Genomic DNA, 21,018 nt, shown 5'->3' with positions numbered 1-21,018 from the left:
AGTGAGTACACCCCTCACATTTCTGCAAATATTTCATTATATCTTTTCATGGGACAACACTATAGACATGAAACTTGGATATAACTTAGAGTAGTCAGTGTACAGCTTGTATAGCAGTGTAGATTAACTGTCTTCTGAAAATAACTCAACACACAGCCATTAATGTCTAAATAGCTGGCAACATAAGTGAGTACACCCCACAGTGAACATGTCCAAATTGTGCCCAAATGTGTCGTTGTCCCTCCCTGGTGTCATGTGTCAAGGTCCCAGGTGTAAATGGGGAGCAGGGCTGTTAAATTTGGTGTTTTGGGTACAATTCTCTCATACTGGCCACTGGATATTCAACATGGCACCTCATGGCAAAGAACTCTCTGAGGATGTGAGAAATAGAATTGTTGCTCTCCACAAAGATGGCCTGGGCTATAAGAAGATTGCTAACACCCTGAAACAGCTACAGCATGGTGGCCAAGGTCATACAGCGGTTTTCCAGGACAGGTTCCACTCGGAACAGGCTTCGCCAGGGTCGACCAAAGAAGTTGAGTCCACGTGTTCGGCGTCATATCCAGAGGTTGGCTTTAAAAAATAGACACATGAGTGCTGCCAGCATTGCTGCAGAGGTTGAAGACGTGGGAGGTCAACCTGTCAGTGCTCAGACCATACGCCACACACTGCATCAACTCGGTCTGCATGGTCGTCATCCCAGAAGGAAGCTGACGCACAAGAAAGCCAGCAAACAGTTTGCTGAAAACAAGCAGTCCAAGAACATGGATTACTGGAATGCCCTGTGGTCTGACGAGACCAAGATAAACTTGTTTGGCTCAGATGGTGTCCAGCATGTGTGGCGGCGCCCTGGTGAGAAGTACCAAGACAACTGTATCTTGCCTACAGTCAAGCATGGTGGTGGTAGCATCATGGTCTTGGGCTGCATGAGTGTTGCTGGCACTGGGGAGCTGCGGTTCATTGAGGGAAACATGAATTCCAACATGTACTGTGACATTCTGAAACAGAGCATGATCCCCTGCCTTCGAAAACTGGGCCTCATGGCAGTTTTCCAACAGGATAACGACCCCAAACACAACCTCCAAGATGACAACTGCCTAGCTGAGGAAGCTGAAGGTAAAGGTGATGGACTAAACCCAATTGAGCACCTGTGGCGCATCCTCAAGTGGAAGGTGGAGGAGTTCAAGGTGTCTAACATCCACCAGCTCCGTGATGTCATCATGGAGGAGTGGAAGAGGATTCCAGTAGCAACCTGTGCAGCTCTGGTGAATTCCATGCCCAGGAGGGTTAAGGCAGTGCTGGATAATAATGGTGGTCTCACAAAATATTGACACTTTGGGCACAATTTGGACATGTTCACTGTGGGGTGTACTCACTTATGTTGCCAGCCATTTAGACATTAATGGCTGTGTGTTGAGTTATTTTCAGAAGACAGTAAATCTACACTGCTATACAAGTTGTACACTGACTACTCTAAGTTATATCCAAGTTTTATTTCTATAGTGTTGTCCCATGAAAAGATATAATGAAATATTTGCAGAAATGTGAGGGGTGTACTCACTTTTGTGATACACTGTATATATATATATTTATTTATTTATATAATTTTATTTATTTATAGCATTTTCTCCCCTTTTCTCCCGATTTTTTAGCGTGTTCGTTTTTTACCCGATTGCATTATGATTCCTCTCCACTGGAGCTGACCCCTGCCACGACTGAGGAGAGCGAGACTGTCACACGCCCCATCTGACACGTGTGCAGTAGCCGATTGCATCTTTTCACCTGCACGAGGCGAGTTCATATGGGGATCAGATTTGTGCATAGACAGCCACACCCTGACCAACGCATTATTCCTCAACTCTGTGCAGATGCCATCAACCAGCCAGCGGTCGTAATTTGCTCAGTTATTAGGAGTCACTATCCAGCTTATCCTACCCTATGAACCCTAAGATGTATTTGAAATCCCAGCTCTGGTGTGCTAGCGTATTTTACCGCTGCGCCACCTGAGCAGCTCATATAAAAAAATTTAAATAAAGAAATTAATACATACACAGTGCAAATTAAAATTAAGCTTTATCAGTTTAATTAAAAAGCAACTTGAAAAGGTTAATACTGCCAAATCAGTGTTATTCAACCACTACATAATAGTGCCGATATTAAAACCTGCTGCTGGTCTGTATGACCAAGTTAAGTTGCAACATGATTACAACATGATGCTGAGACTCCATAATGACTCCTAATTTGATTCAGCTATGAAGTGTCATATAAACATCACCCAGTAATTTAAGTATTGACTGTGGTCAGATGAATTGACTAAGAATTGTTGACTAAGAAGCTGTTACACAAGCTGAGAGAGAGGACATCATTTCATTGTGTCAAAAAAACATTGGGTATAGAACATTTCCAAGACCTTGAATATTTCTAGAGACTCTTTTGGGAGCATTGTTTAAGCTTACTACAGAAATAAACCTGCTTAATTGTGAGAGAGCACCCAAATTTTTAACCAGAGGCCTTAGCTGCCTGTGTTATAAGAGAGGGTCGACAAATATTCCAGAAGGAATTTGAATGGGCTTGGAACACAATTCTATGGAGTGTCAAATCAAAACTATTACAGTTAGCCAATTCCTATAGCCAAAAAAATATGGGGATAGAATTATTCTGCTTGCCTTTCTTGTGCCAGACAACCACTGATCAATACGGGCAATCTTTTTTTTTCTATTTATTTATGCATTTTCTCCTATTTTTCTCCTGATTTTAGTGTAGTCAATTTGTCTTCCGCTGCTGGGGATCCCTGATTGCATTTGAGGAGGGTATATTGCTACTCACGCGTCCTCCGACCCGTTCACAGTCCTAGTGAACCCCTTCTTTTCGCCCATGCATTCTGCACAGATGCCTCTATCTGCTATTCAAGGCCCTTGCACAGCGTTTGAAGACCCCACCCACATAGTCTGGTCATTCCGCCTTAGTGGACGCAGTGGCCAATTAGTGTCTGCTGAAGGCACTGTCAATTATGCCTGCTAGATGGCGCCCAGCCGACCGGTGGCAACGCAGAGTTTCTGAGTCTCTGAAAAGCTATTCTCACCAAGCACAAGCAGTCTGAAGGTACAAGACTATCTTCAAAGACTTTGGTATCCTTGGTACAGTTACCAAGAAGTTTACTACGCATGGAACAGTCAAAAACCTTCCAGGACTTTATTTTCCAGGCAAAATAGAATACTGAGAACCCTACAAACGTTGGTTCGAAATGTAAACATCCAAAAATCTTCAGGCTAAGCTGAAGGCATTTGGAATGATGGTTTCAACCCACAACATACACCGAACAAGGGCTATTCCATACACCATAAACCAGGGCTTTATGGGTGAAGACCAAGACTCCACTGCTAAAAGAAGTGTTTAACAAAAACAACTGAACTATGCCAAAACTTACACAGACAAGCCAAAATCCTTCTGGGGAAAATTGTTCTATAGACAGATAAAACCAAACTAGAGCTGCTTGCCAATGCACACCAAGGTTATGTTAACAGACGATGAAATCAACCCTGTAAAGAAAAGTGCACCCTACCTATAGTAAAACATGGTGGTGAATTTATAATGTTATGGGGCTGCTTTGTTGCCTTTATGTTGACACCAGCTGTAGTAAATCATAATCACTGAAGAGTTAATGTAACACCATGTTACAAAGGTAACATTAGAGAACTGTCTACATCACCAAATTAGTAATCTATAATGATGTATGGAAATTTAACCCAGTAAATTGTTACCTATTCATAAAATTTACAAAAAAAAAAAAAGATTAGTTCAAGGCTATGAGGTCTGGACAGCAATGTTGCTCAATTATTCCGTATCTTCAGTGTTTACAGAACTTCAACATTTTCCATTACTAAGACACAATTCATTTATGATGAAAGTCTAGGAGCAATTGCCAGTAAATACATGTTTATGCAGAACATATTTTTGTAAAATACTTCCATCAGTTCTTGAGCCAGATGTATTTGATACTGTTTTAGACAAATAACAATAGAAACAAATAAAGAAAAAGGAAAAGTGAAGTAAACTCTACAGATGGCTAAAGCAATATAAAAATCCCTTGGTAACAAAGTAGAAATTGATTTTGTAACTGAGTAAAGTAGACAAATCGTAAAAATCTACTTATGTTTAAATATTTTTGGCACGTCTAAACTCACTAAGTTTCTTATACTGTATTTCCAAAACTTATTTTTAGTCTAATTAATTAAGACAACTTAAGACATTTAGTAAAATACCTTCTTCAGTGTTTATATTGGTATGCTTTATTATCGATGCTTTATTTTGATGCTTTAATGTATAAAATTGGTCCAATTTTAAGAAAATGTGACTTAAATCATTTGTCCTTTTAAACAGAAAATAAAATTCCAGGCAGGCCAGTCCAGTACCCGTACCCTCTTCTTCCTCAGCCATGCCTTTGTAATGTGTGCAGCATGTGGTTTTGCATTGTCTTGTTGAAAAATGCATGGACGTCTCTGGAAAAAATGACGTCTTGAAGGCAGCATATGTTACTCTAAGATCTCAATGTACTTTTCTGCATTAATGCTGCCATCACAGAAGTGTTAATGACCTTTTCCAGGGGCACTGACACAATCCCATACCATGACAGACCCTGGCTTTTGGACTTGTTGCAGAAAACAGTCTGGATGGTCCTTTTCGTCTTTGGTCCGGAGCACATGGCGTCCATTTTTCCCCCCAAAAAGACCAGGAATGCTGATTCATCTGATCACAATACATGTTTCCACTGTGTGATGGTCCATCCTAGATGGCTTAGAGCCCAGAGAAGTCGATGCCACTTCTAAACATGGTTAACATAAGGCTTCTTTTTTGCACAGTAAAGTTTTAAGTGGTATTTGTGCATGTAACTCTGTATTGCAGTGCTTGACAAAAGTTTGCCAAATCAATCCCATGTGGTTATATCAGCTATTGTTGAGTGGCGGTTCTTGATGCAGTGCCGTCTGAGGGATTGAAGATCACAGGTGTTCAGCTTAAGCTTGCGCCCTTGGCCTTTACACACTGAAATTCCTTCTGATTCCTTGAATGGTTTAATGATATTATGCACTGTAGAGGGAGAAATTTGCAAAATCCCTTCCCATCTTTCTTTGAGTTACATTGTTAAACACTTCTATAATTTTCTCACACATTTGTTGACAAACTGGAGATCCTCTGACACAGTCTTTTCTGGATGCTGCTTTTGTACCAAACCATAATTACAATCACCTGTTGACATCACCTGTTTGGAATCACAAAATTATTTACTTTTTTCACCTCATTACTAGCCTTAAATTGCCCCCGTACCAACTTTTTTTGGAATGTGTTGGAGGCCTGAATGCAAGAATGGATGTTTATTAATAAATGAAATGAAGTTGAGCAGATAAAACATGAAATATCTTGGGTTCAAACTGTCTGTAATCAAATAAAAGTCAAAGTAAATGTAAGGAACACTGTATTTTTATTGTATTTGCATTTTCCATACTGTCGCAACTTTTCTGATTTGGGGTTGTAATTTGGAAACTTTGCAATATTAAAAGTTTATAACAATAAAACCACACAAATATACTCTAAAAGACATTGTATATTTATTTTTCCAAAAAGCAAAAGGAGTACCTTGTGTATTTGTACTATAGTAAAAAGTACATCTATTTTTTAAGTAACTAAGTTCTAAGGAACTTTAGCTATAATGTGATACATTAAAGCCTTTACCTTAGTACATTCTTCATGTGTAAATCATTTATCGGAAAGACATTTTAACTATTTTTCTCACTACAAAAATGAAAATACGTGTCCAATTACTCTGAATGTGTCCTCTATACTGATTCGACCCTTCACCGCTGACTGAGGACGCCTCTCAACTGACAACTCCGGCACATGCAGTCAGTACAGACTGCATTTTTCACCTGCACGAGTTGAGTTCATACACTGACGAGCACTGTGTATGGAGGGCCACACCCCCATCAGCATTATTCCTCAGCCCTGTGCAGGCGCCATAAGTCAGCCAGCAGGGGCCGCAGTTGCACCAGTTATGAGGACCTATGATTCAACTTTTTTACCCTCTAACCCTGAACAACAGCCAATCGTTGTTCATGCTGCCGCCCAGCCCAGTCGGAAAGGCAGAGCTGAGATTCGATGCAATGTATTCGAAACCCCAGCTCTGGTGCGCTAGTGTACTTTACCGCTGCGTCACCTGAGCGGCGAAAATGCCCTCTTGCTTGTTAATTGTTCTCTTATTTTCATGTGATAAAGCCATGATCTCTCTAGTAACACTTTCAAGTGCATAACAATAACACAAATACATCATATTATGCAATCAGCCAGAAGATAATCTGTACAGAAACTTGGTCAGTCCTTCTCCATCAGTCTCATTCCAGGCCTTGAGTAATACAATAAGTTCTAATACTGAAGTCTGACTGAAACACATTTATACTGCTGATATTCTGGCTGATATTCTGGTGCATCTGATTCACCAGTAGAACAGCAGTGTGACTAAGTATATTTTCCATGAATATCACTGGTCTCCATTAGCTCCGACTCCTCAGGTCTACTCTGTTCTGTGTTATCTGCATTCCAGCCCGAGGCCCTGGCCTGATCCTCACTCCCACCCATCAGCACTCTGTTCCAGGCGCAGACACACACTGAACAGCTTTATCTACACGCTTCCACTAAGCCATATAAACACACATCTGCATGCAGAAAACACACGGACACACATGACTGAACAATTCACACACACACTACTTCCATATAGCTAGATAAAAGCAAAGTAAACACTGATTAGGCATAGCATTATGACCACCTTCCTAATATTGTGTTGGTCCCCCTTTTGCTGCCAAAACAGCCCTGCAACTGTGATGCACTGTGTATTCTGACACCTTTCAGAACCAGCATTAACTTCTTCAGCAATTTGAGCTACAGTAGCTCGTCTGTTGGATCGAACCACACGGCCCAGCCTTCACCCCCCATGTGCAACAATGAGCCTTTGCCGCCCATGACCCTGTCGCCGGTTTACCACTGTTCCTTCCTTGGACCACTTTTGATAGATACTGACCACTGCAGACCGGGAACACCCCACAAGAGCTGCAGTTTTGGAGATGCTCTGACCCAGTCATCTAGCCATCACAATTTGGCCCTTGTCAAACTCGCTCAAATCCTTACGCTTGCCCATTTTTCCTGCTTCTAACACATCAACATACACTATATGGCCAAAAGTATATGTATGCAAAGCTGTGAGGGATGTTGGGCATTATGCAAGATTTAACATGAATTTGTAGGAAATAAATGCTGATTTAGTCAAAGTGGCATTTGTAAGTTCAGGCACTGGTGTTGGACAAAAAGTTTTGGCAGATGTCATATTGCTTCAGAGAAGTATTACTTTGAGTGACTTTGTTATGCAGAATGTTGCAATTATAAATAAAATAGGTTTGTTAAAATCAAAACAGTGTTGACTGTTTACAACCTGCATGCATATCATCTCGGTTCTACAGTCATTTCATGATGCACAAATAGCGCTTTCCACCAAAAGAACCCTGGTTCTTAAACCGGTTCTGTTCTATTCGGGTTTCTTTGAACGCTGGTGTTTTTTAGAGAACTGACGCGCATTTCCACCAGTTTTTGAGAACCAAGCATGCGTCATCAACAGTGGCACAATGAAAGTGAAGAGTAGTAACATGATAGCGGAGCGTGTAGATTACCTGCGAGCAGTTGTGCTGTTGTTACAGATGTTCTTTTTATGCAAAAAGCAAAAAACATCGCTCACTATTGTTCACGTGAGAAGTGTTTTGAGCTTCGCTCTCACCGCGACCCTCGGCGCAAATAGCCAATTTGCTCAGCACTCGGCTTGAGCAGTGAAACATCACTACAGTTCCACGACATGAACATCCATTTGTGTGAAATAACCATCAAATCCACTCTAAAATACAATACATATATCTATGTTTAGCTGGATTTACTTCACGTGTGGTTTTTATGCAGCTCGGGGTTCTGAGAATCCACTCCTTGGGAAAGTCGAAAAAGCTTCAAGTAAAAAAGCGTAACGTGGCTGAATGTACTAAAAGTACAACATAGTAACTCTAAATTTCCGTTATTACTTGTTATTAGTGCTCTTACGCTTTACTTTTCACGTTAAGCGTTGTTTGTACTTTCTGGGCCACTTTTACCATGTCATATCCCCACAGTTCATCTCTTTTGAGGCACTTTGAAAATATCAGCGACAAACTGGCTCAAAATTTAATCAGGTGAACTTAGATAGAAGTGCAGCGTCCAGCTACATGTGAGACAACAGCACAGCGGTTTTGCAGCTTTTCATGTGAAAGCACCCAAACCCCTAGACTTTGACACACCCACAGATGACGTCACGGTTCGCGCTGAAAAACCAAGTATTCTGTGGTGCCAGATTAGAACACTAGTTCGCTGTCTGGAACCTTTTTTTTTTTTTTTAAGGTGGAAACACGCAGAACCAGTTCAAAATCCAGTTCGCAAACCGGAACGGGCTCTGTTCCACGTCAGTGGAAAAGGGGTAACAGAATATTTGCATTGTTTCATAAACTGTCAACAGTCAGCAGTGAGTAAACAGCTTAGCTGCAAATACTATATATACAGTGTATCACAAAAGTGAGTACACCCCTCACATTTCTGCAAATATATTATTATATCTTTTCATGGGACAACACTATAGAAATAAAACTTGAATATAACTTAGAGTAGTCAGTGTACAACTTGTATAGCAGTGTAGATTTACTGTCTTCTGAAAATAACTCAACACACAGCCATTAATGTCTAAATGGCTGGCAACATAAGTGAGTACACCCCACAGTGAACATGTCCAAATTGTGCCCAAAGTGTCAATATTTTGTGTGACCACCATTATTATCCAGCACTGCCTTAACCCTCCTGGGCATGGAATTCACCAGAGCTGCACAGGTTGCTACTGGAATCCTCTTCCACTCCTCCACGATGACATCACGGAGCTGGTGGATGTTAGACACCTTGAACTCCTCCACCTTCCACTTGAGGATGCGCCACAGGTGCTCAATTGGGTTTAGTCCATCACCTTTACCTTCAGCTTCCTCAGCAAGGCAGTTGTCATCTTGGAGGTTGTGTTTGGGGTCGTTATCCTGTTGGAAAACTGCCATGAGGCCCAGTTTTCGCAGGGAGGGGATCATGCTCTGTTTCAGAATGTCACAGTACATGTTGGAATTCATGTTTTCCTCAATGAACTGCAGCTCCCCAGTGCCAGCAACACTCATGCAGCCCAAGACCATGATGCTAGCACCACCATGCTTGACTGTAGGCAAGATACAGTTGTCTTGGTACTTCTCACCAGGGCGCCGCCACACATGCTGGACACCATCTGAGCCAAACAAGTTTATCTTGGTCTCGTCAGACCACAGGGCATTCCAGTAATCCATGTTCTTGGACTGCTTGTCTTCAGCAAACTGTTTGCGGGCTTTCTTGTGCGTCAGCTTCCTTCTGGGATGACGACCATGCAGACCGAGTTGATGCAGTGTGCGGCGTATGGTCTGAGCACTGACAGGCTGACCTCCCACATCTTCAACCTCTGCAGCAATGCTGGCAGCACTCATGTGTCTATTTTTTAAAGCCAACCTCTGGATATGACGCCGAACACGTGGACTCAACTTCTTTGGTCGACCCTGGCGAAGCCTGTTCCGAGTGGAACCTGTCCTGGAAAACCGCTGTATGACCTTGGCCACCATGCTGTAGCTCAGTTTCAGGGTGTTAGCAATCTTCTTATAGCCCAGGCCATCTTTGTGGAGAGCAACAATTCTATTTCTCACATCCTCAGAGAGTTCTTTGCCATGAGGTGCCATGTTGAATATCCAGTGGCCAGTATGAGAGAATTGTACCCAAAACACCAAATTTAACAGCCCTGCTCCCCATTTACACCTGGGACCTTGACACATGACACCAGGGAGGGACAACGACACATTTGGGCACAATTTGGACATGTTCACTGTGGGGTGTACTCACTTATGTTGCCAGCTATTTAGACATTAATGGCTGTGTGTTGAGTTATTTTCAGAAGACAGTAAATCTACACTGCTATACAAGCTGTACACTGACTACTCTAAGTTATATCCAAGTTTCATGTCTATAGTGTTGTCCCATGAAAAGATATAATGAAATATTTGCAGAAATGTGAGGGGTGTACTCACTTTTGTGATACACTGTATATATACTGTATATATATATATATATATATATATATATATATATATATATATATATATAAAAAAAAAAAAATATATATATATATATATATATATATATATATATACATACAGTATATATGTACAGTATTTACTAATTACTATTGACAAAGTGTATGTGTGTGTGTGTATGTGTCTGTATGTGTGTGTTACACACACGTGGCAGGGACAGTTGCTGCTTTGTGTTGACATTGAGGTTAACAGTGACATCTTACTTCCCCTTAAACCCTTGCTACGCTAATTTGCATTTTATTATTTTTTTCATGCTGCAACTATGTGCTCAAAAAGCCATATAGTGGCTTTTATAAAAATGGGTTTAAATGTCATGGCAGTGCATATTACGTTCAGGCACTGGTGTTTTGATTCGTATTTAGTTTCCCATTACAGACAAATGCGCTCAGTGGGGTGAAGGTCAGGGGTCTGTGCTGGCCACTGGAGTTCCTTTACACTCTAACTTTCCAAATAATTTCTTTATGTCCTTCACTTTTTTTTCTCTATTTCCTCTCTACTGATGTTGATCTCCTCCACCCTGGTTGAGGAGAACCGAGACTGACACACGCCCCCTCCGACACGTGCAGTAGCCGACTGCATCTTTTCACCTGCACGAGGCAAGTTCATATGCAGATCAGCTTTGTGTACGAAGAGACACACCCTGATTAATGCATTATCCCTTCGTCTCTGTGCAGGCACCATCAATCAGCCAGCAGAGGTTGTAATTGCATCAGTTATGAGGAATCCCCGTCCGGCTCCCACCCTGTAGGCACCCAGCCAGCCGGGTGGCAGAACTGAGACTGAGTTTGAAATGTCAGCTTTGGTGTGAAGCGTGTTTTACCGCTGCGCAGCCTGAGCGCCCTATGGACCTCACTTTTTAATCAAGTGAACATTCTAGCTGGAACAGCAAAGGGCCTTTTCCAAACCATTGCCACAATGTTAGATGCATAAAACTTATTCTAACAGTTAGGGTGATAAGAACCAAAAAACCCAAAGTCAATAATTAGGAAGACTGCCCAAGTACATTCATGGGCTCACTTAATATATGAGTGCTAAATTATTGGTTTCCCTTTGAGCCATGGCACAATGTTTAATAAACATTCATAAGGTAAAACTGCTAGCCTGCAAAGAAACTAAAATTTACTAACATCAAGTAAATGGAAAGTTGATGTGTGTGTGTGACCATGCCTAAGTTGATTTGACTGTATCAGAGCTAAACCAAATGTTAAAATCCTCGACAGTATAAATGTAACGTGTTTCACCAGTTCTGTCTTGTATTAAATAGTAAAGCAAACATCAAGCTGCATGTTAAAAAAAACAGGCATTATCTGAACAATATTAGTCCAGTCTCGAACAGAAACACGCACAGAAAGAATCCTAAACTTAAGAAGGCTATCTATTGAAGTATTTGATTTGTCCAATATGTTAAATTACAGCAACAACAAATCAAATCAACCCCTAGCAGATGTCCTATTGCTTCAGAGAAGTTACTTTGAGTGACTTGGTTGTGCAGGATGTTGCAATTATAAATAAAATAGGTTTGTTAAAATCAAAACAATGTTGACTGATGCACAATAAATCAGATTTACAACCTGCACGCATATCATGTCAGTTCTACAGTCATTTTATGATGAACAAAGAATATTTACATTGTTCCGTAAGCTGACAGCAGCCAGCAGTGAGTAAACAACCTAGCTTAGCTGCAAATACTAGTGACTAAATCCATTACTCCATACTAGTGACTTTCTATCATTTGGCTTTTCAATTTTGAATCCACTAGAACATATAGAAATTATGTAAAAGTTGCCATGATTGTTGGAAGGTGGACTTTTCTTACAAAGACCAGTCTAACTTCAACCAGGTCATGATTTACTTTTTACTACTAAGTGTGTTTGTGTGTGTGTAGATACACCGATCAGCCATAACATTAAAACCATCTCCTTGTTTCTACACTCACTGTCCATTTTATCAGCTCCTCTTACCATATAGAAGCACTTTGAAGTTCTACAATTACTGAATGTAGTCCATCTGTTTCTCTACATTTTAGCCTGATTTCACCCTGATCTTCAATGGCCAGGACCCCCACAAAGTATGTATTATTTAGGTGGTGGATCATTCTTAGCACTGCAGTGACAATGACATGGTGGTGGTGTGTTAGTGTGTGTTGTGCTGGTATGAGTGAATCAGGCACAGCAGCGCTGCTGGAGTTTTTTTTAATACTGAGTCCACTCACTGTCCACTCTATTAGACACTCCTACCTAGTTGGTCCACCTTGTAGATGTAAGGTCAGAGACGATCGCTCATCTGTTGCTGCTGTTTGAGTTGGTCATCTTCTAGACCATCAGTGGTCACAGGATGCTGCCTACGGGGCGCTGTTGGCTGGACATTTTTGATTGGTGGACTATTCTCAGTCCAGCATGTTTAAAAACTCCATCAGCATTGCTGTGTCTTATCCACTCATACCAGCACAACACACACTAACACACCACCACCATGTCAGTGTCAACTGCAGTGCTGAGAATGATCCACCACCCAAATAATACCTACTCTGTAGTAGTCCTGGGAGAGTCCTGACCATTGAAGAACAGGATGAAAGGGGGCTAAAAAAGTATGCAGAGAAACAAATGAACTACAGTCAGTAATTGTAAAGCTAATTGTAAAACTAAGTGCTTCTATATGGTAAGTGGAGCTGATAAAATGGACAGTGTGTGTAGAAACAAGGAGGTGGTTTTAATGTTATGGCTGATCGGTGTATGTGTGTGTTCAAGTGTTGACATTAAGGTTAACAGTGACATCTTACTTTACCCCCCTTATACCCTTTCTATACTAACCTGCATTTTATTTTTTGTACTTTAATCATGCTGTGACTATGTGCTAAAGAAGCCATAGTGACTATTATCCAAAAATGGGTTTAAATGCCATGGCAGTGTATATTAATTTGCCTAGACCAGGGGTGTTAAACTCATTTTCACCGAGGGCCACATCTGCTTTATGGTGGCCCTCAAAACGCTGATTGTAACGTATCCTGCTGTGATTGCAGTCTGCCGTTTAAATCTTGAACAATTTGTTGTTTTTCTTGAAGGCTAAATTCTGTGTTTGGTGTCAAAATGGCAAATTTATACTGTATATTTATAATGTATCTACATTTATATTGTACTCCTTTACCACAGACACGGCCTCATAACAAGACACGTACCGGTTTTTCTTCTTGAAGCACAAACTTGTATTCACTTTCCCATTTCATATAAAATTTCCTTCCTTCTGCTTCAATTTTCTCTTCTTGTACATTTTGGGATCATTTGTAAATATTTCTCAACATCACTTGTTGGAAAACCACCTCAGTTAAATGCTGATGTGGAAACACTGCCATATAGTGGCGGGATGCAATCACTTTGCGGGTCACAAAATCGGCATGCATTGTGGGGGATGCAGCTTATGTACGATTTTACAGAGTATTTGAAGACAATCACACCTCTTTTAAGCTCTCAGGCAGGACTTAAATTTGACACATGACCTAGACTAAATACAAAACTTGGGCCCCTGAGCCATGGCAACATTAAACAGTGATCTTACATCATCTGGACAGAGCATTTTATAGTACAGTGAGAAATCCATAAGGATATACAAAACCATCTAGATAAAATCTTTGGGTTTAATAATGTATAACGGCCAACAAACATGATTGATTATTTATTCATTTCGTTGTTTTTGCAGCGTGTGTACATAGTGGTTATATTCACCGTAGGAAGGGTAATTAATCCTCATCTAACATATCAGTCTATAGTCCCTGTTAAGAACTGTTCTAATATGTTGGTCTTTCTGTCAAGAGAGTGATTACAATTTATGTTTGGTTAAAGATCTTCCTCATAGTTTTAGTTATGACTAGAGCTTGTCGTTCCTGTAAGCATTCAGGACGTTCAGTCAGTATGTGTTCGCCAACAAATATGAAGCAATCTCTAGGACTTGATGCACCTATGATAAAAACACACTTTCATGTTACTTCCAATATTCTTGGATGATGTCCACATACATGCTGTGAAATGACTTAAAATGGGTTTTGAAACCTGGATATGGTCAAGCCCCTCCTGACTCTCTAGTCACCAGATGTGAACAAATATCTTCACATCTAGCCATCAAAAAACTTGAACATTTTCTTCTTAAAAACACTGAAGGGGAAGGTGAATACTGCCATGTGCTAATTAGGTGCCAATTAAATATTAACATTTATTTATTTATTAGTATTTTAACATTATGTTTTACACTTTGGTTACATTCTTGACAGAAACAGTAGTTACTCATTACACAAGATTCATCAGTTCAAGTCTTCAAATCTCCAATTCACCTCTCTTGCAAAATGCACCTCTCATGACTGTGGGAGGAAACTGGAGCTCCAGAAGGAAACCCACACAGACAAGAGGAGAATATGCAAGCTCCACACAGAAAGGACCCGGACCGCTCCACCTGGGAATCGAACCCAGAACCTTCTTGCTGTGAAGTGACAGTGCTAGCCACGAGCCACCCTTTAAATTTTAATAATCTGTGTGTAAAAGTGGATTTTTTTATTTTGTCCACACTCCTAATGTACTTTCTAATAAGAGATTACCAACCTGGTACTTGTTCAATAGCCTAAACCTTTGTACTGTAAACTTATTACCTCCATAACTGATTGAAAACATATGCCTCTAGGTGCCATACAAGGCTTGCTCCTGGCCACTGTTGTGGTGAACCACTGTTCTAGCAATGGGAAATAAAGCAAACAACGTCTGCAGCAAACTATTGTAGTGTTATGGTAGGAAGGTCACAAAAACAAGAACAAAAAGACCTAGAAGACCAAGAAAACTCAAAATATAAGTGCTTATAATCTGGCCAAAAATGCAAAGCAAATGTTGTACATGAGAACAAAAGACCTGCAGGAATGTTGGTGGTGGTGCAAGCTGTGATCTCTGCCACAGAACTTGCTTATTTTAATAATAATAATTGTGGCATGTGAGGATGTTTGAACACATTTTAAGGTCATCAAATATTAATAAAGGTGCAAAAAACATTTGAGAAAATTGACCAGGCTGTGTTTGATAATTACTTACCAAAAAAAAAAAAATTATTTAGCCAGGTGTGTCCTAACTTTTGCATACATCTAATATAATCAAAGCATAGTTCTATTTTGGCTTTTAAAGAAGTAGATCATTCAAAAGTGTGCACTGTAGCAGTGAGATTCTCCCAACCCAACACCAAACTACTCCCTAATTATTGAAACCTCTATTCCTCCCTACTAGAATGTACAGACTATTTCAACACACATACACTGATCAGCCATAATATTAAAACCACCTCCTTGTTTCTACACTCGCTGTCCATTTTATCAGCTCCACTTACCATATACAGTGGGGCCAAAAAGTATTTAGTCAGCCACTGATTGTGCAGGTTCTCCTACTTAGAAAGATGAGAGAGGTCTGTAATTTTCATCATAGGTACACTTCAACTATGAGAGACAAAATGAGAAAAAAAAATCCAGGAAATCACATTGTAGGATTTTTAAAGAATTTATTTGTAAATTATGGTGGAAAATAAGTATTTGGTCAATAACAAAAGTTCAACTCAATACTTTGTAACATAACCTTTGTTGGCAATGACAGAGGTCAAACATTTCCTGTAAGTCTTTACCAGGTTTGCACACACTGTAGCTGGTATTTTGGCCCATTCTTCCATGCAGAACTCCTCTAGAGCAGTGATGTTTTGGGGCTGTCGCTGGGCAACACGGACTTTCAACTCGCTCCACAAATTTTCTATGGGGTTGAGGTCTGGAGACTGGCTAGGCCACTCCAGGACCTTGAAATGCTTTTTACGGAGCCACTCCTTCGTTGCCCGAGCGGTGTGTTTGGGATCATTGTCATGCTGGAAGACCCAGCCACGTTCCATCTTCAATGCTCTCACTGATGGAAGGAGGTTTTGGCTTAAAATCTCACGATACATGGCCCTGTTCATTCTTCCCTTAACACGGATCAGTCGTCCTGTCCCCTTTGCAGAAAAACAGCCCCAAAGCATGATGTTTCCAACCCCATGCTTCACAGTAGGTATGGTGTTCTTCAGCATTCTTCTTCCTCCAAACACGACGAGTTGAGTTCCATTTTGGTTTCATCTGACCACATGATATTCTCCCAATCCTCTTCTGGATCATCCATATGCTCTCTGGCAAACTTCAGACGGGCCTGGACATGTACTGGCTTAAGCAGGGGGACACGCCTGGCACTGCAGGATTTGAGTCCCTCTCGGCGTAGTGTGTTACTGATGGTAGCCTTTGTTACTTTGGTCCCAGCTCTCTGCAGGTCATTCATCAGGTCCCTCCGTGTAGTTCTGGGATTTTTGCTCACCGTTCTCATGATAATTTTGACCCCACGGGATGAGATCTTGCATGGGGCCCCAGATCAAGGGAGATTATCAATGGTCTTGTATGTCTTCCATTTTCTTACAATTGCTCCCACAGTTGATTTATTCACACCAACCTGCTTGCCTATTGTAGCTTCACTCTTCCCAGCCTGGTGCAGGTCTACAATTTTCTTCCTGGGGTCCTTCGACAGCTCTTTGGTCTTGGCCATGGTCGAGTTTGGAGTCTGACTGTTTGAGGCTGTGGACAGGTGTCTTTTATACAGATAACGAGGTCAAACAGGTGCCATTAATACAGGCAACGAGTGGAGGACAGAAGAGCTTCTTAAAGAAGAAGTTACAGGTCTGTGAGAGCCAGAAATCTTGCTTGTTTGTGGGTGACCAAATACTTATTTTTCCACCATAATTGACAAATAAATTCTTTAAAAATCCTACAATGTGATTTCCTGGATTTTTTTTTTCTCATTTTGTCTCTCATAGTTGAAGTGTGCCTATGATGAAAATTACAGACCTCTCTCATCTTTCTAAGTAGGAGAACTTGCACAATCAGTGGCTGACTAAATACTTTTTGACCCCACTGTAAAAGCACTTTGTAGTTCTACAATTACTGACTGTAGTCCATCTGTTTCTCTACCTTTTTTTGCCTGCTTTCACCCTGTTCTTCAATGGTCAGGACTCTCCCAAGACCACTAAAGAGCAGGTATTATTTAGGTGATGGATCATTCTCAGCCCTGCAGTGACAATTACATGGTGGTTTGTGTTAGTGTGTGTTGTGCTGGTATGAGTGGATCAGACACAGCCATGTCCACTCACTGTCACAACACACACTAACACACCACCACCATGTCAGTGCAGTGCTGAGAATGATCCACCACCTAAATAATACCTACTCCGTGGTGGTCCTGAGAGAGTCCTGACCATTGAAGAGCAGCATAAAAGGGGGCTAACAAAGCATGTAGAAAAACAGATGGGCTACAGTCAGTAATTGTAGAACTACAAATTGCTTCTATATGGTAAGTGGAGCTGATAAAATGGACAGTGTGTGTAGAAACAAGGAGGTGGTTTTAATGTTATGGCTGATCGTATGTGTGTGTTTAAGTGTTGACATTAAGGTTAACAGTGACATCTTACTTTACCCCCCTTATACCTTTGCTATACTAATTTACATTTTATTTTTAGCACTTTTTTGTTTTAGCACCAAAAAATGGGTTGGCAGTGCATATTAAATCTACAATACAATAAAAGTTATCTTTGCCTAGACCAGGGGTGTCAAACTCATTTTCACCAAGGGCCACTCCAGCATTATGGTGGCCCTCAAAACGCCGATTGTAACGTATCCTGCTGTGATTGCAGTCTGCCTTTAAAGTCTTGGACAATTTGTTGTTTTTCTTGAAGGCTAAATTCTGTGTTTGGTGTCAAAATGCCAAATTCATACTGTATATTTATATTGTATCTACATTTATATTGTACTCCTTTACCACAGACACGGCCTCATAAGACACGTACTGGTTTATATTCTTGAAGCACAAACTTGTATTCACTTTCCCATCTTTCATTAAATTTCCTTCCACTAACACACCACCACCATGTTAGTGTCACTGCAGTGCTGAGAATGATCCACCACTCAAATAATACCTGCTCTGTGGTGGTCCTGTGGGGGTCCTGACCATTGAAGAACAGCATGAAAGGGGGCTAACAAAGCATGTAGAGAAACAGATGGACTACAGTCAGTAATTGTAGAACTACAAAGTGCTCCTAAGTGCTGATAAAATTGACAGTGAGTGTAGAAACAAGGAGGTGGTATGATTCTTATGGTTGATCAGTGTATGATCAAAGCATAAATCTATCCATAATGATAACTGATGTTGGCTTGTAAAGAAGTAGACCATTCAAAAAAGTGTGCACTGTAGCAGTGAGATTCTCCCAACCCAACACCAAACTACCCACTAACTATTAAAACCTTTATTCCTCCCTACTAGAATGTACAGACTATTCCAACACACATATCTGGAATGTACGTGTAACACAAGCCTAAAGCTGTTTTTGGCGGTCACTACGGTGCTAGGAGAACACTTTTTAATAATATTTGTCAACTCTCCTGGTAAGACAATGAAAAAAATATGCAAACAGGAGCTGCGTGGGTGATGGGTACCGCTGCTGGAACATGCTGTTACTGTAATCAATATAAGGACAAGTGAAAAAGGAGAACGATAATGAGAGTCTTTCACACAATAAGGTTTGGACCAATGGAAACACACACAAAGCCAAATATTTTTAGACAGTAGTCCATTGCAAGGCTTAAAGTACTCAAACAGATTCACCTTGGGGAACAACACAGGAGCCAATCAACACATTTGGCACGTATCTGAAAGGTGGGAGGATTACAGAGTGTCACAAACCAGCATCCTTTATCCAACAAAACACTTTCATTCAACAACAGGTCTGCACAATGCCTGAGACACACTGATAATTCTAGAGGTGAATCTTTGGGCACCAGCTTCACGTCAAGGGTCCAAATACACTATATGAACAAAAGTATTGGGACATACTTCTACACTGTTTGTTTGCAAATTTGCACATCAGTTTTTGCACACTGCACTATTGCACTACTGTACTGTATATCACCAGCACAAACTTTAAGATATATATTGTATATATATCTGGCATACTTATGTACTATATCTTATTTATACTCAGTTATTACCACAACATTTCTGTGCATTTTAGTCACTTTTTTAGTCATTTTTTATCATACAGTACTGCAAGATCTGTTACCTTTTTGTACATTTGTCTCCTTTCTGTAAATTTCACTTAACTGGTTGGTCACTTCTGCACTTTAATTGTAATGTATGTAAATAATCTCTATATTACACTTATGGCTAGATGCTACTGCATTTCATTGGCTGTACTTATACTCTGCACAAAGACAAAGTTGAATTTAATCTAATCATTGATGAATCATTCTCAACACTGCAGTGACAATGATATGGTGGTGGTGTTAGTGTGTGTTGTGCTGGTATGATTGGATCAGACACAGTGCAGTGCTGAGAATGATCCACCACCTAAATAATACCTGCTCAGTGGTGGTCCTGACCATTAAAGAACAGAGTGAAAGCAGGCAAAAAAAAAGCATGCAGAGATACAGATGGACTACAGTCAGTTATTGTAGAACTACAAAGTGCTTCTATATGATAAGTGGAGCTGATAAAATGGACAGTGAGTGTAGAAACAAAGAGGTGGTTTTAATGTTATGGCTGATCAGTGTATAATAGGATAAATAACTGTGAGTGCTACCTGAACTTGAAAAAGTGGAACCACATCTACTCAACCACAAAGTGACAGACCACATAATGTTAAAGAACGGGGTCACTGAGTGCTGAGGCACATAGTGCATAAAAGTCAACAATTCTCTGTTGACTCAATAACTGCAGCGTTCTAAACCCTCATTTGGCATTAACATCAACAAAAAAAAAGCTGCATGCAAACCTTATATCGCCAAGCATAGGCTAAAGTGGTGTAAAACAAGTCAACAGTGGACTCTGGACCAGTGGATATGTGTTCTGTGTAGTGACGAATCATTCTTTATGTTAGCCTGGGTTTGGCGCCTGCCAGAACAACGTTACCAGCCTGACTGTATTGTGTCAACATTGAACACCTTTGGAATAAACTAGAACGAATATTGTGGGGCAGGCCAACATCTATGTCTGACACCAATGCCCTTTTGTATGAATGAGCATTCCCACAGACACACACATCCCTGAAAAGTGGAAGCTATTATAGTTGCAAGCAGGGGATCAACTCTATATTAATGCTCATGGATTTACAATGAAATGTCATAAACCACCAAGCCATTGTGTCAACCATTTATGACAACTTACATTTAATGATAATATAAAAAAATATTTCATCCAGATGCTCAGGTGATTCAGTGTTTTTTTTCTGTTAGCCAACTACTGCTGGGATCCAGGGTTTGAATCCTCAGTGGTGCTATCGACTGGTCTGGCTTCTGTATACAGACATGGTTAAGTACATTTTGGGGGTGAATGGTGGTGGCCAAGACCTTCCGACAGATTGCATTTTGTCCCATGTGTGTTACCTGGGCGGAAAGCGAACCCACCTCAACCCTGACCAGAATACTGTTTGTTTGTTTTAGGATCAACGTCACGTTTTACACTTCCGTCACATTCATGACAGGACAAGTAGAGACCATGGAGAGAATGGAGAAAACATGCACAACTCCACACACAACAGGATTTAGACCACTTTACATTGGAATCGAACCCAGGACTAAAATATTTTACCCATATGCTCGGGTGATGCAGTGTTTTTTTTTTTTTATCCTAGTCCACTACTGCTGGGATCCAGGGTTTGAATCCCCTGTGGTGCTATCAGCCGGTCA

General features: G+C 40.7%; 1 protein-coding gene across 1 annotated transcript in view; it reads right to left on the bottom strand.

The window, feature by feature from the left end:
- thada (THADA armadillo repeat containing) overlaps positions 1-21,018 on the bottom strand; it is a 220,069-nt gene that overhangs the window by 104,414 nt on the left and 94,637 nt on the right. The window lies entirely within an intron of this gene.

Source organism: Trichomycterus rosablanca, chromosome 5 (assembly GCF_030014385.1).
Source record: "Trichomycterus rosablanca isolate fTriRos1 chromosome 5, fTriRos1.hap1, whole genome shotgun sequence".
NCBI lineage: Eukaryota > Metazoa > Chordata > Actinopteri > Siluriformes > Trichomycteridae > Trichomycterus > Trichomycterus rosablanca.
This window is presented reverse-complemented; position numbering and strand designations above follow the sequence as displayed.